The sequence below is a fragment of the Nicotiana tabacum genome, chromosome 14 (genome assembly GCF_000715075.1).
Source record: "Nicotiana tabacum cultivar K326 chromosome 14, ASM71507v2, whole genome shotgun sequence".
NCBI classification, from domain to species: Eukaryota; Viridiplantae; Streptophyta; class Magnoliopsida; order Solanales; family Solanaceae; genus Nicotiana; species Nicotiana tabacum.
Genome location: NC_134093.1, coordinates 49,936,057 through 49,952,548, shown reverse-complemented (window position 1 = coordinate 49,952,548; position 16,492 = coordinate 49,936,057). Strand labels below are relative to the sequence as shown.

Below are 16,492 nucleotides of genomic sequence, written 5' to 3'. Positions count from 1 at the left end.
AGGAGCAAGGTATAGTAAAACTCCCTGGATCTCCATATTTTTGTGGGAGTTTATTTTGCAAGATAGCACTGCAATGCTCTATGAGTTTGACCACTGATGTCTCCTCGACCTTCCTTTTCTTTGTAAGGATATCCTTCAAGAATTTTGCATAAGATGGCATTTGAGAGAGCACCTCTGTGAATGGAAAGTTTACATTAACCTGTCTCAACATACTTAGGAACCTCTCAAATTGTTCATCCAGATTCTCTCTATAAAGCTTTTGGGGAAAAGGTAAAGCAGGCATGTGCTTGCTCTCTTTATTAGATTCACCCCTTCTCGAAGTGTCCTCCTTCTTCTTCTTGTCAGCTCCCTTCTTTCCTGTCTTCTTTTTATCAACTTCACTTTTCAGCTGCTCCCCAATTTCTTTTTCAGGCACACTCTCTTTTTGGACCGAAGTGGGCTCTTCCAACACTTGCCTACTTCTCAGAGTTACAGCATTTACAGTTTCTTTGGGGTTCCTTTCAGTGTCAGCTGGTAAAGTACATGGGATCCTCTCAGACAATATGGTGGTAATTTGTCCCACTTGTTTCTCCAAATTTCACAACCCTGTGCCAAGTTCTTTGATAGTTGCACCATGAGCATCTAATATCTCATCTGTCTTGACAATGAAGGACTTCATTAGATCTTCTAACACAGACTGAATTGGTTGTTAAGGGTGAAACTGCTGCCTTTACTGATTTTGGAAAACAGGCGCCTCTTGTCCCTGAGGTCTGGCATTATTTTATTGCCATGCATTTGATGTACCTCCTGGTGAACTCCATGAAATATCGGGGTGCCTCTGATCCATTTCATTAAAGTTGTAATTTCCAACAACATTAACTTCCTCAGTTGAGGCTTGACACTCATGAGTCGGGTATCCTCTTCCACAAATATCACATGTTGCATGAGGAATGTATTGAGGCTAAGGTGAGCTTCCTTATCTCCTTCGCCATAGCATCAAGCTATACCTGCACATATGTGTTAGCATCAACCGGGTGAACACCATTTGCCCGTCTTCTTTCAGCACTTGTAGAGGGCCACTGATTTGCATCTTCAGATAATTCATCGAGAATAGTGACTATCTCCTCTGGTGTCTTCTTCATTAACAAACCTCCAGCTACATTGCTCAACATTCTGCGTGAGGCCGGTGTCAACCCATCCCAAAAATCCTGAAGTTGCATCCAGAGTTCAATACCACTGTGTTGACACTTTCTGACTATCTCTTTAAACCTCTCCCAAGCTTCAAAAACTGTTTCATTATCCTTCTGGCAGAAGTTATGGATCTCTCTTCTAAATGTGCCTGTTTTAGCTAAGGAGAAATATTTGTCAAGAAATTTTCTGGTCATCTCCTCCCATATTCGAATTGATCCTTGAGGCAAGCTCTGAACCCACTGCTTCGCATCATCTTTCAGTGTGAAGAGGAATGCCCTTAGATAAACTGCATCTTGTGAAACACCATTATATTGAAAGGTGTTCATGATCTCCTCGAAGTCCATTAGATGATTGTTTGGATCTTTGTTCATCTTTCCTCTGAAGACACAACAGTTTTGCAGAGTTTGAAGCAACCCTAGATTCAATTCAAAATTGTTTGCTGCAACTGGAGATGGTCGAAGGCTTGTCAAACCTTGGTTGTAGACCGATCTAGAGTAATCACCAAGTGGTCTCCCAGCACCGGGAGCTATGTTTCTAAACTGGCCTGCACCCGCGGGTTGATTATGATTAAGTCTGTGACCCCTTCTTCATAAATACGTTGTGCATCTCTGAAACCTGCTTCTTCAGCATCTCGTGCCACTTTTTCTCTTTGTTGGGCTACCTCTCTCGCAGCCAGGTACACATTATCTTCACCTTTTTCGGCCATATCTTTCGTTGAGGATTGCCCAACCTTTTCAAACGTCTCTGTGACATTTCTTTCCTTCTTCAGCTGTTGTAGTTATTTTTCTATTTCTGGCTCGTATGGTAGCAATTCTTTCCCAGAAGATCGAGTCATGCACCAATCTAACCTGTAACCTGTGCACAGTCAAAGAACACCAACCGTAAAAAGGGAAAAACAAAATAAAAGAAAAAGAAACAATTCCTGAATATTGTATCCACGGGGATTGGAGTTAAACAGTATTTTCATAGCTTGTAGCTAGATTGCTATCCAAGATAATCAACAATTGAGATTATATGATTAAGAACTAAAATTAACTAAGACTCTAGATCTAATTGACTAATGACAATTGAACAAAATTAATCAAAGAAGATATCAATAGGAGAAAATAGGGGTTGATTGGATAGGTGCAAAATAATTATCTGGGATTTAACTCTCATTAATTCACTTCTTGTTACACCCCATGTTTTCGTACGTGGAAGTACGCCATAATTAAATTAATGTAAGCTCGAAAATAAGATGTTACATTTCGTATTTGCGTACATTAAAGTTTCGTCGTAAGTTAATCGGCATAAGTTCGGGAATGAGATTATTTTGGGATTATAAGTATTATGCTATTTCAAATAAGTGATAAGTAAATTTGCGATGGTGAGAGGGTAAGTGAATCGAAGAAAACGAGTTTCGTCGAAGTTTGACAATTTGAGATAAAATACGGTCTGAACTATAATACCCGGTATTTATGTACTAGTACCATACAAGGTACCACATGACCATGATAGTAAGGTATACAAAGTGTGTTAAAAGTGAGTAGTATTTTAAGTAATTTGAGATAATTCCTAATTATGTGGATAATTGGGTAATTATTGGTTAATGGGGAATTAACAAATTAATTAAAAATTAAGTGGATAACTACTGGGTGGGAAATTTCCCCAACATGGCAGCCACATACATAAGCCATTAAATGACTCTTGAATAACTTTGCAAGGTGGCAATCCTTAAAGAAGTGATTGAAGAATAACTTCTTAAATTCAAGATTTGGATTATTCACAAAGATATGGAATTCACAAAAAGCCATAAAGACTCTCAACGTGATTGCTTCAGTAAGTAACAAGGTTGTGATCAAATTCACAAAGTGATCATACGGAATTTCTACTAAAATTCATACGAGATTTCATAAGGTAATAGCAACGGGATTTTTTGATTCTAAGGGAATACGGTACAATCTTTCTCAAGAATATCATACGGATATTTTCCTAATTCGATCCGCCGTTACGTGTTCTTTGCAAAAGATGTGGGTTAGAGGGATTGTCAAGAGAATCGGTTCATGTATGTTAAGGCTGTCCCTTCTTTACTTTTGGCATGATCTATACGACACGAACGAAACGAGCAAATGAACAACTTCCATAAATGACTCTATTCATAGAAGTATTAGAGGTGCCTGTGTTCTTGCATTCCCATGTGTCTTAATATTCTATCATCTGTTCATGGGTCTCAGAAAATACGTAAGTTGATAAAGTTTATTTCATGACATTAATCAGAGGCATAATTGTCTTGTGATGTTTCGAGAGATTTTATTAACGGAATTCTTATGCATTTCATGCATTTATACATGTACATTGACCCATGACCAGATGGCATTATATACGCGTATATTATATGTATATGGTATATGGAAAAAGGTTACGGCATTATATACGTACCACCACCTGATCAGCTGGTATACGTTGATGATTTTGCCCAGAGTGGCCGAGATGATATGCTTTTTCCCACCGTCTCCAAAAACTCTGTTGTGGAGCCCCACTGAACAACCTAGGGCAATCTCTCTTGATATGACCAAAGTCTCCGCACTCGAAACAACCCCTCCTGTGATGAAATGGCTACTCCGGATAACCCGAGGAACTACCTGTAGAAGCCTGAGCGGATGAGGCATGGTGAGAACTCTGCGCTAGTAGTGCACTAAATGAAGACTGGCCTGAATGAGCACTGTAAGAATCGTGGCTAGCTGATGCGCCATGATGAGCTAGACGAGTCGTATGAGCGGGCCTATAAGGACGACCCCTACCGTGGTAGGACTGCCCCCCAGAAAGTACATCACCGAAACCGCCCAACCCTCGAGGCCTCTTGGCCTCCCTCTGACCCCGTTCTTGGCTACGAACCATCTCTATCTGCCAAGCAATGTCAACCACCTCGTCAAAAGTAGAACCAGATATCCTCTCTCTAGTCATAAGCAACTGCAGTTGATACGTGAGGCCATCAATGAACCTCATGATCCTCTCCCTATCAGTGGGAACCAACCAAACAGCGTGATGAGCTAACTAATAAAACCTCATCTCATACTGGGTCACAAACATGCCATCCTGTCAAAGCTACTCAAACTGTCTGCGCAGATCCTCCCTATAAGACTACGGCACGAACTTCACCAAAAAGAGAATAGAGAACTCCTGCCATGTAAGTGGTGCTACACCAACCGGAATGCACCTCTCATAAGCCTCCCACCATCTGAAGGTAGCCCCAGAAAACTGAAAAGTAGTAAACGAGACCACACTGGTCTCCAGAATACCTGTTGTACGAAACATCTGCTGGCACTTGTCCAAGAAGTACTAGGCATCCTCCGACTAAGCACCGCTAAATGATAGAGGCCGAAGCCTCTCAAATCTCTCAAGCCTCCTCTGCTCATCATCATTCATAACGAGGACCATCGGAGCCTGCGCAGCTACAACCGGCTGGGCTGGTAGCACCTCCGGTGTCTGAAGTCCCTGCATCGCCTACTCTAGAGTACGGGCAGCGGGGGTATGAGTTCCTCCCTCGGCCTGAGAAGTGGCTGGTGCGGCCTGAGCCGATGCCACCTGAGTAAGGCCTGTACAAACCGTCAATATCTAGGCCAACGCCTCCTGAAGGCCTAGAATCACAATGGGCACAGCTGGTGTCTGAGTTGGCCCCACTGGCTCAGCTACATCTGGAACCTGCTCCTGAGCTGGAGCAACTGGTGGATCTACAGGTGCAACTCTAGCTATTGTACGAGTTGTACCTCTACCTCTACCAAGGCCCCTACAGCGACATCGGCCTCTCGTGACCCTATCTGGTGGTACTGGTGGTTGTCCATCCTGTCTGGTAGCATGCGTCCTCACCATCTGTGAGAGAATTGAATACAGAAGTTTAGTTACCGGAAATAACAAATCTGCACAAGAATTCAAGAATGTGGAATTTCCTAAAGGTTTTGCAGCCTCTCGAAGATAAGTACAGACGTCTCTGTACCGATATGCAAGACTCTACTAAACCTGCTCATGACTCGTGAGACCTTTGTAACCTAGGCTCTGATACCAACTTGTCACGATCCAAAATCCTAACCTTTCGTGATGGCACCTATCTGTTACACCACATGTTTTCATACGTGAAAGTACACCATAAGTAAATTGATGAAAGCTCGGAAATGAGATGTTACGTCCCGCATTTTCGTACGTTAAAGTTTCATCGTAATTTAATCGACATTAGCTCAGGAATGAGATTATTTTGAGGTTATAAGTATTGAGCTATTTCAAACAAGTTCGTGAAGGTGAGAGTGTAATCAAATCGAAGAAGATGAGTTTCGTCAAAGTTTGACATTTTGAGATAAATACGGTCCAAGCTATAATACCCGTTATTTATGGACTAGTGCCATATAAAGTACCACATGACCATGATAGTAAGATGTATAAAAGGTGTTAAGGGAGAAGTATTTTAAGTAATTTGAGATAATTCTTAATTATGTGGGTAATTGGTTAATTATTGGATTAATGGGAGATTAACAAGTTAATCAAGAGATTGGTGGATAATTAATTAGAATTGTTTGATAAGCTTAACAAGCCCAAAACCCAAGTAGTGACTCTTGATTTTAGGTAACTTGGTGGTGACTCTTGATTTTAGGTAACTAGGTGGCATATGTTAGGGGAATTTTGTGGCTAAGGAATCCCTAAAGTGGTGCCCACTAAAGGTTAAAAATCAACCTCCCTAATTCTATAAAGGGAGATGGATTAGAACTTCAAAAAAGGCAACGGACGAATTTTCAAAATAGGAATTCATATGAACCCTTACTATCATAATATTAAAGGGTAACGTTTGGGAATGACTACAAGGTTGTAAGGATTTCACTGGTTTGCAACGAAAGTCGGTAAGTGTTATGGCCTCGTCGTCTAAGAGAGCACGGTACAATCTTTTTCAAGAATATCATACAGATTTTTCCCTACTTCAACCCACCGTTACATGTTTTGTCGCAATTAACGTGTGTTAGAAGGATTGTCAAGAGAATCAGTTCAGGTATGTTAAGGCTATCCCTTCTTTCTTTTTGGCATGATTCATACGATATAAACGAAATGAGAAAATGCACAGCTTTCATAAATGACTATATTCATAGAAGTACTAGGGGTGCCTATGTTCTTGATTCCCCATGTGTCTTATTATTCTATCATCTTTTCATGGGTCTTAGAAAATACGTAAGTTGATAAAGTTTATTTTATGATATTAATCAAAGGCATATTGATCTTATGTCATTCTGAGAAATCTTATTAATGTATTTCTTATGCATTTCATTCATTTATACATGTACATTGGCCCATGACCAGATGGCGTTATATACGCGTATATTATATGTATATCGGATATGGGAAAAGGTTATGACGTTATATACACACCACCACCTGATCAGTTGGTATACGTTGATGATTTGCCCGCAGTGGCCGATATGATATGATGGGATGCCCTCAAAGGCTTAATGACGTTATATGTACGCATATACCTATGCATGGTATGACATTTATACGCATATGCATGATATTATAAATATAAAATGATTCACAGAGCTATTCAGACTTACGTGTTGAGTCTTTTACTCCATGTTTCTCTCATGTCTTTTATTAAAGGATTTTTATTTCTTACATACTCCGTACATTATTTGTATTGACGTCCCTTTTGTCTGGGGACGCTTCGTTTCATGCCCGCAGATCCCGATAGACAGGTTGAGAGTCATCCAAGTAGGCTATCAGCTCATCAGAAGGTGTTGGTGCACTTCATTTGCTCCGGAGTTGCTTATTTGGTCAGTATGATTTAGACATGTATTGTTTAGTATGACGGGACCCTGTCCCGACCTTTATGGTATTTATCTACTCTTAGAGGCTTGTAGACATATGTCATGTACGTTAAAGATTGTATGTCCTTGTCGGCCTATGTTCAGTATACGAGTGATCATTTTGGTTTTATATCGTATGTCATATGTATAAGTTTGTATTACATGTCGGGTCGTCCTATGATGAGTATTCCCTCATGTTTTATTCTAGTTATCTCACGGCAACCTTTCCATCTCACTTACCTATAATAGTATGATACGAAAAGATATGTTACGTTGGTACTCGGTTGAGTAAGGTACCGGGTGCCCGTCGTGGCCCATCGATTTGGGTCGTGACAAAAGTGGTATCAGAGCAGTTCTATCCTAGGGAGTCTACAAGCCGTGTCTAGTTGAGTCTTGTTTATGGGGTGTGTTGCGCACCACACTTATACGTAGGAGGCTACAGGGCATTTAGGAATGTCACTCTTTCTTCTTACTCTAGATCGTGTGATAGAGCTCAGTTATAAGAATTCAAACTCTTAAACTCTATTTTATTCATAATACAACGATACCTACATCTAGAAAGACTGTTGGTAAGAGAGTGCATGTAGATGTGGAAGAGTTGAGTCATAGGAATTCGATTTTGCATGATGCTTATGGTGAATAAATGTGAGGTCTTCAGCAGAACATATATGTACTAAGACATGTAAAGCTGCTTGATAAGGTGCCTTAAGGAAAGAATATTTATCCACCCATATGGTGAAAAGAAATGAGAGATTTAGAAGGTAGATACAAGTTTCAACAAGTAAAAGAAGCAAGGTGAAGAAGGGTATGGGGCGCCCAGTTAATGAAGATTATCAGTATTTACAATTCAGGCAGAGAAATATAAGCCTTTTGAGTTACCTTCAACAACAATAACAGATGTATATACAATCAGTCATACCCATCTCAATTATGCCCTATGGGAGCTAACAGATATGGTTTAAGAGAAGGACGAGATATCAGGATATGGTTGGGGTTAGAGTAACCCAAAATGGTGGATACATTGTTTGCGTTAGTTGACATTTTTGAAGCATATTGCAAATGTGCTAATAGATCTCCTTGTGAGACACCCAGATGTTACACTCTAAAATAGTACAGCTAGATATGAGTACTATAAAGATAGGCACTGGATGCCTGGAAGGGATAAATATTATCTTAGTATGACTCTCGTCCCTAGTAGAGAGAGAACGTTAGGCAACCCGAAGAGCCAGTGGATAGAGCAAGGGGAGCTAAGAGCAAAAGAATGTCTTGTTGAAGTTTTCAGAATAAAGTGATAGACAGAAATGTTAGCAGGGAAATAAGAAGAGAGTTAATGAAGCATTATGAGTAAGATGTGATACATGGATGACAATGGTAGATCAAAAAAATGACAGTATTACAGAGTCTATAGTCAAGTGAAGGAAAAGATGAGAGGTGACAGGCCTTAAGACAACAAAAAAGTATAGGCCATAAAGTCATATCCTCATTTCGAGAAATAAGTTTATGACTCTAGCGTGATTACCAGAAGGAAAAGTTAGACCCCAGAGTAATACAAATTAGTATGGGCTGGTGAACAAGGTAAACTAAACATGAATAAGGTATTATGAGAATTTCATATTGCGTTCCAACGATAATAGAATGGACGACAGAAGAATAACCTTTAAAGGTCATTTAGGAAGACGCTTCCGTAAAGCAAGCAATGTGAGCAAAGTTAAGCTTAAGGGACTATGTGTGCCAGTTACACTAAGTGTCACCCTTGTGAGTAAGGAATTTTGTTATCCTTGGTACAGAAGGATTACCGCAAGGCGAGTAAGGGTCATCGATGATGTGAAAAGACGCCAAAGATGAAGAGGTAAAACATATATAGGTAGATCGTCATAGCTCTAAATCTTAGTACTCCCATAAAGTGGGGGAATATGGGGGGATGTGACATTAAGTCAAAATTAAGTGGCTCTAGTAACTATAGAATGGTAAAAGAAGAATGCGATAAAAATGAGAAAAGGGATGAGATTGCACTGATTCAAATCCTACAGATATGCTATGATTCCAGAACATTATGCAAACACGATGTCAAGGAGAGGAAGTAAGGGTTCATGCCCGCGATGTTATTGATAGATAATGAGCCAGTGCGAGATGCAAGATAAGACAAAGGAAATAACCCAAGAAAGATTACGCGGAATATTGATATGAGAATGGGCCAACGAGTAGTTAGTAGTTGATTTAGGAAGAGCCTAGTTATGGCTAAGCAAGAGGATACAGACAAATCAATAGATCGTGCAAGATAAACATAGTGAACCCCAACATGGGGAATTCAGTCTCGCAGATATGACATCGTGATCCTTGAGAAATATTCGAATAGGAGTTGGGGTTGTTAAAGGTATCGTATGAGTGTTACGGAAATAAAAGAGAGTGCCACTGGGAAGACAGTTAAAATATCATTTCAGAAGCAACCCTACAAGCACTAAGGACGTGGAGGTAAATAACTAAGTATAGTTATAGGCGAGGAAGAACATCAAATATTTTGTCGAGTATATGATGTGATAAGCTTGTAGCTTTACAGGAGTCAGAGGGTCCTCCCTAGGTACTACAATAAAAGACTAGCTAAGGAAATAAGGAAGGAGGCTTCAACCTAAACATAGTAACTTGAAGAAGAAATGGTCAGGTAAAAACAGTCTCACTACAATATTGTATGCACTCCATAAGAAAGTGGCACCTATCTTGGCTAATGAGCGGAAAGTGAAACCAAAAGTAATAGTCGAGATCATATGATTTGCATAAAAACTCCGTCATGTGTGGTAACTAAGATAAACTAAGTATGCACGCAACAAAGGGGCAGAAAGACCCGGAAAAATAATAGCTTACGTTTAAAGAAAGATGAGAAGAACGAAAGGAATTATTCGATCAATGATCCAGAGTTAGTTACATTATGAACGCACTTAAGATTTCGGAGTATTATCCATGCAACATATATGTTGACAATCAAACAGCCATAGAAGATTCCGGTAAAAGTTAAAAGAAAGAATTGAGTCTAGGTCATAGACAAAGGATTGAATCGTTAGAAGATTTTATCATGGATATTCCATAGCGCCCATGAAAGGATAAAGTAATAACTAATACCATGAGCCGCAGATCGGAAGATAGCTTAAGCCTACACAAAGGCTGATCAGAGGGAAGAGAAAACTAAAGAGTTACATCAACTAAGTAAATCAGGATTCTGATTATTGGACCAAGAAAATTATAGACCTCGTGAGTGAGAACATTGCAAGATCACTCTTAAATATCAGAGGTACAAGAGAGATAGTACAGTAGCCATATTCTATAACGGCTCTACGATAAAGCCAGTTAAAAGAGTACCAGCTTCATAAGAAGTCAGTATGAAGCTCTCGCCGGATTGTGTATGCGCCAGAGTTGCAAGTATTATAATAGAGCTTCAAGCTGTGGATGGGAATTATACCTGTGTGGAAGGGAGGTCATGAAAGAGATAGAAGATATGATGTGAGATTCTAAGGTAAGTAAGGTAAAGGTGAACAACGTACAAGATACTCAAATGTAGAAGGTGGTGAATAATCTATATTTCAGATAGAGGGATAGAAGCGTTGAGATTCAGTATCCAGGAATGATAGAGGCATCGTCAGTGGCATATCTTCCAGCCCATGGTTTCTAGGTATTGAGAGGTCTAGTTAAGAGAGCAAAGAAGAGTTAGACACGATGTGATGTCTCACTTGATGTTCCAGAATAACACAAGGAAATCTATGGTGCAAGCAAGTTGAAGGAAGGTTGTGAATAATATAAATAGGTATGTGTAAGTCACAAGCTAAAGTATGGTAAAGCGACAAGGTTTTAGGAAGACATGAGTAAGGATAAGAAAGGGTGAGTGAGAAGGTGACGAGAATGGATAAGTCCTCAGGATTTAGCCCATGAAAACAAGAGAGCTAATGGTTTCTCTAAGTTATAGAAAGCTCAGTATAGCCTGAATAAACTCAAAGGAGTCTAAGAATAATAGCATTTAGAAGAGATGGAATGTTGCCCTGGTAATATAATGAGGGTGTAATTATGATAGATAAAGGATGATGTTTGAGCCTTCGATTGAGTAATGATTTGAAGAAAACAAAAGGGGGATTTCATGGACGGCACGAGATTAGAATACCCCCTAGACGTGAGCCCTAGTGGTAGTGTTACATAAGATTTCAAGTTATCAGTGGTAGATTGTAGATCAATATTGAGATGAATCAACAATGGATGGATAAAAGTTACAAAGTATGAGATGAGATTAGGCCGTCGTTCTTAAGAGGAACAGTAATGAGGAAGCATTAAAGGACTTAGATTTATACATATGGGATAAGCAACGAGAGTAACCTGGAGTTTGGTAGAAGACCTCATTAACCTGGAGTTTGGTAGTAAACCAAAATAAGAGTTATGGTATAGTATGACCTACTTCGATGTAGTAAAGCTAATGACGCCCAGAGGGACAGCTAGTCATAATTATGTATATGTTCACAAAGTGAGGCCTAGAGATTGGCTAAAAGCTGGAGGAAAGAGGAGAGAATAGTCGCATAGGCGCACATACAAAGTCAGAGTCGTACAAGCTGCTTGATAGGAGGTAGCAACAGTTACTAGATTGGGAAGATTCCGACCACAAGTCATGGTGTGAGAAAGAGGCCTAAAGGGGGGAATGCCCTGGCCTTTGGATTTATTCATAGAATAGTTGCCTAGATGGCAAGAAGAGTACAAAAGTATTCGGAAGACATAGGTTATGAAAATGATAAGTGCATCAGTCAACATTCGAGGACGAATGATCCAAAAGGGGGAATGATGTTACACCCCATCTTTTCGTATGTGAAAGTACGCCATAAGTAAATTGATGAAAGCTCGGAAATGAGATGTTACATCCCGCATTTTCGTACGTTAAAGTTTCGTCGTAAATTAATCGACGTAAGCTCGGGGATGAGATTATTTTGAGGTTATAAGTACTTTTGCTATTTCAAACAAGTTCGTGAAGGTGAGAGGGTAAAAAAATCGAAGAAGATGAGTTTCGTCGAAGTTTGACATTTTGGGATAAATACGATCCAAGCTATAATACTCGATATTTATGGACTAGTTCCATACAAGGTACCACATGACCATGATAGTAAGATATATAAAAGGTGTTAAAAGGGAGTAGTATTTTAAGTAATTTGAGATAATTCTTAATTATGTGGGTAATTGGTTAATTACTGGATTAATAGGAGATTAACAAGTTCATCAAGAGATCGGTGGATAATTAATTAGAATTGTTTGATAAGCTTAACAAGCCCCCCTTCCCCAACGTGGCAGCCCTTGAGGTTGGATCAAAACCCAAGTAGTGACTGTTGATTTTAGGTAACTAGGTGGCATATGTTAGGGGAACTTTGTGGCTAAAGAGTCCCTAAAGTGGGGCCCACTAACAAGGTTAAAAATCAACCTCCCTAATTCATTAAAGGGAGATGTATTAGAACTTCAAAAAAGGCAACGGATTAATTCTCAAAGTAGGAATTCATATGAACCCTTACTATCATGATATTAAAGGGTAACGTTTGGGAATGACTACAAGGTTGTAAGGATTTCACTTGTTTGCAATGAAATACGGTAAGTGTTATGGCCTCGTCGTCTAAGAGAGCACGGTATAATCTTTCTCAAGAATATCATACGAATTTTCCCCTACTTCAACCCATCGTTACGTGTTTTGTCGCAATTAATGTGTGTTAGAGGGATTGTCAAGAGAATCGGTTCAGGTATGTTAAGGTTATCCCTTCTTTCTTTTTGGCATAATTCATACGATATAAACGAAACGAGCAAATGCACAGCTTTTATAAATGACTTTATTCATAGAAGTACTAGGGGTGCCTATGTTCTTGATTCCCCATGTGTCCTATTATTCTATCATCTGTTCATGGGTCTCAGAAAATACGTAAGTTGATAAAGTTTATTTCATGATATTAATCAAAGGCATATTGATCTTAAGGCATTCTGAGAAATCTTATTAACGTATTTCTTATGCATTTCATTCATTTATACATGTAAATTGACCCATAACTAGATGGCGTTATATACGCATATATTATATGTATATGGGATATGGGAAAGGGTTATGGCGTTATATACGTACCACCACCTGACCAGTTGGTATACGCTGATGATTTGCCCACAGTGGCAGAGATGATATGATGGGATGTCCTCAGAGGCTTGATGATGTTATGTACACATATACCTATGCATGGTATGACATTTATACGCATATGCATGACATTATAAATATGAAATGATTCACAGAGCTATTCAGACTTATGTGTTGAGTCTTTTACTCCTTGTTTCTCTCATGTCTTTTATTTACGGATTTTCATTTCTTACATACTGGGTACATTATTTTTATTGATGTCCCTTTTGCTTGGGGACGCTGCATTTCATGCCCACAGGTTCGGATAGACAGGTTGAGAGTCCTCCAAGTAGGCTATCAGCTCAGCGGAAAGTGTTTGTGAACTCCATTTGCTCCAAAGTTTCTTATTTGGTCAGTGTGATTTGGACATGTATTATTTAGTATGACGGGGCCCTGTCCCAACCTTTATGGTATTTATCTACTCTTAGAGTCTTGTAGACATATGTCATGTACATGAAAGTTTATATGGCCTTGTCGGCCTATGTTCAGTATACGAGTGATTATTTTGGTCTTATACCGTATGTCATATGTCTAAGTTTGTATTACATGTTGGGTCATCCTATGACGAGTATTCCCTCATGTTTTATTGTAGTTATCTCACAGCAGACTTTCCATCTCATTTACTATAATATTATGATACGAAAAGATACATTATGTTGGTACTCGATTGAGTAAGGTACCGAGTGCCCGTCGTGGCCTATCGGTTTGGGTCGTGACACTATCGTGATACTAGGCAAGCCGACATTTATGAAATAACTCCAACACTTAACAGAAAACGGATTTAAAGCAGTTTAAATGATAACAACTTCTCATAAACAAGATAGAAAATCCAAAATACAATGTGAAAAATCCCAATATCGGGGTGTCACTGAGTACATGAGAATCTATACATCACAAGTTCGGAAACTATTGTCTATGATATTCTTGAAACTAAATACAATAAGTGGAAAGATAGGGACGGAGAAACAAGGTCTGAAAACACCGGCAGCTATCTCGAAATCTCCAGAAGATCAACTATTCACGAAAATCAACACCCACTGCGTCCGGGAACACCTGGATCTGCACGAAGTGCAGGGTATAGTATGAGTACAACCAACCCAGCAAGTAACAACACTAAATAAAGAACCGAAAGTAGTGACGAGCTTCACAGTTAGAGTTCAATTACAGTTATTTCAACATAAGAAAGTAGGCATGCTCTCAAGTTCGATAAATTAGGTCAAACAGTTATTCCATGACAAGTTCAAGTGAAACAGAGTGTAATACCATTCAGAAATTTCAAGTCAATGATACATGGCAGCTAAGTGCAACAGTAATGAAATCAAATGCATCCTCTAAGGGCCATAGTATAATACCTCACAATCAAGCCCTCAGCCTCACTCAGTCATCAACCTCTCCAGTCTCTCAGGCTCCCAGAAATTATAATAAGCAGCCTAGACAACAATAATATGATGCATCAAAAATGAACAATAGAGACTGAGATGTAATATATAATACACTGTGACTGAGTACAAAATAGCAATTTAGCAGATAATTCAACCTGTACACGAACTCTATGGGTCCCTACAATGCCAACATGTAGTCTAAATATGATTTGTGGTTCAATTTCTCTAATACATGGAGAATGTACAGATAATAACAGATTATACAACTACACGGTTCCACGGAATATGACCAAGTCGCAATTCCAAAAGTGCATGCCCACACGCCCGTCACCTAGCATGTGTGTCACCTCAAAATCAAATACATGACACGTAATACGGGGTTTCATACCTTCAGAATAAAATTTAGAACTGTTACTTAGCTTAGTCCGAGCAAATCTCTACTTTAACACACCCTTGCGCCACGAAACGGCCTCTGAATGCCTCGAATCTAGGCATAAATAATGCGATATAATCAATACGGGCTAAAGGAATCAACTCCATAAGAAAATGCTAAGTTATTAATCAAAATCAAAAATCAACTCAAAAGCCGGCCCACGAGCCCATGTCTCAAAATTCGATAAAAGTTTAAAAAAAACCCGAAAGCCCTCTCAATCACGAGTCTAACCATACCAAATCTATTAAAATCCGACACCAAATCGTCCCCAAAATCCCCAAATCAAACTCTCCAAATCCCTAGCCTCAAACTCCCAATTTTGTCACGCCCCAAAAACGAGGAGCGCGACCGGTGCTCAACCAAGTGAACCCGACTGAGCAAGCTTGTTAGATTTCATTCTACCCAAACTCATCCACAAATGGAGATAATACCTATTTTCATTAATTAGACAAAATGGTGTTCACGTCTACAATAGAAATTCATTTCCAATAGCTTCATCATATTTAAAGTCTCAATGGACAAGTAATATAACCACAACATAACATATTTTGTCTTCCCCAGCACCAATACACAATCCACACTATGTCTACAGAGCCTCTATAGATAAAGAAGAGTATAATGATAATGCCGGCAACAAGGCCCCGGCTATACCCCAAACAAAATACACAAAGTACAAAAGGATTCATGACCCCAGAATGAAGTGGGGCTCACCAAGTTAGCTGGAAAAAAGGTGTGCTGCTATCACTGATCAATGTTTCCTGCTGTGGAACCACCTTCATCCATTTAAAGATGCAGCGCCCCCCGACAAAAGGGACGTTAGTACCGTCAAATAGTACTAGTATGAAAACTAAACACTAATTTAAGAATGAATAAATACAAGATGAATATGATGAACCAGTGCAGCAATAGAATAATATAGATAACCGATTAAACCATAGAAAGCTTATTAAAAGCTATCAATAACATTTATAGGATTTAAGATGAGGTCCTCTGTAACCATCTTCACACAAAGCGGCCCCGCCGCCTCACCCGATGTATGCAGGTGGAGGTGTACGTATAGTACCACAACTCTAATCAAACGTCCCTGCCGCCTCACCCCAATGTATGCGGGTGGATGTATAACCACTGTACCAAGAACCTACACAAAGCAGCTATGCGCCTCACCCCAATGTATGCGGGTGGAAATGCATCGACGATACCAATACCAACACAAAGCGTCTATGCCGCCTCATCCCAATGTATGCGGGTGGTGGTTCCACAACAATACCAAAACTATACACAAAGCGGTTGTACCGCCTCACCCCAATGTAAGCGGGTGGAGGTGCAGTCCCACAATACCATAATCCCTATACAAAGCGGTCATGCCGCCTCACCCCAATATATATGCGGGTGGAGGTGTATCACAATCACAATCTCTATACCATAATCCCTACACAAAGCGGTCATGCCGCCTCACCCAATGTATGCGGGTGGAGGTGTATCACAATTACAATCTCTACACAAGTCCCCACACAAACCG

At 39.7% G+C, this 16,492-nt stretch overlaps 1 non-coding gene across 1 annotated transcript; it reads left to right on the top strand.

Annotated features, from left to right (window-relative positions):
* Positions 1–1,209: 1,209 nt before the first annotated feature.
* LOC142169249 (small nucleolar RNA R71) lies at positions 1,210–1,316 on the top strand. The gene has a single exon (XR_012698961.1). It is a non-coding gene; the product is annotated as a small nucleolar RNA R71 (small nucleolar RNA).
* The last annotated feature ends 15,176 nt before the right edge of the window (positions 1,317–16,492 follow it).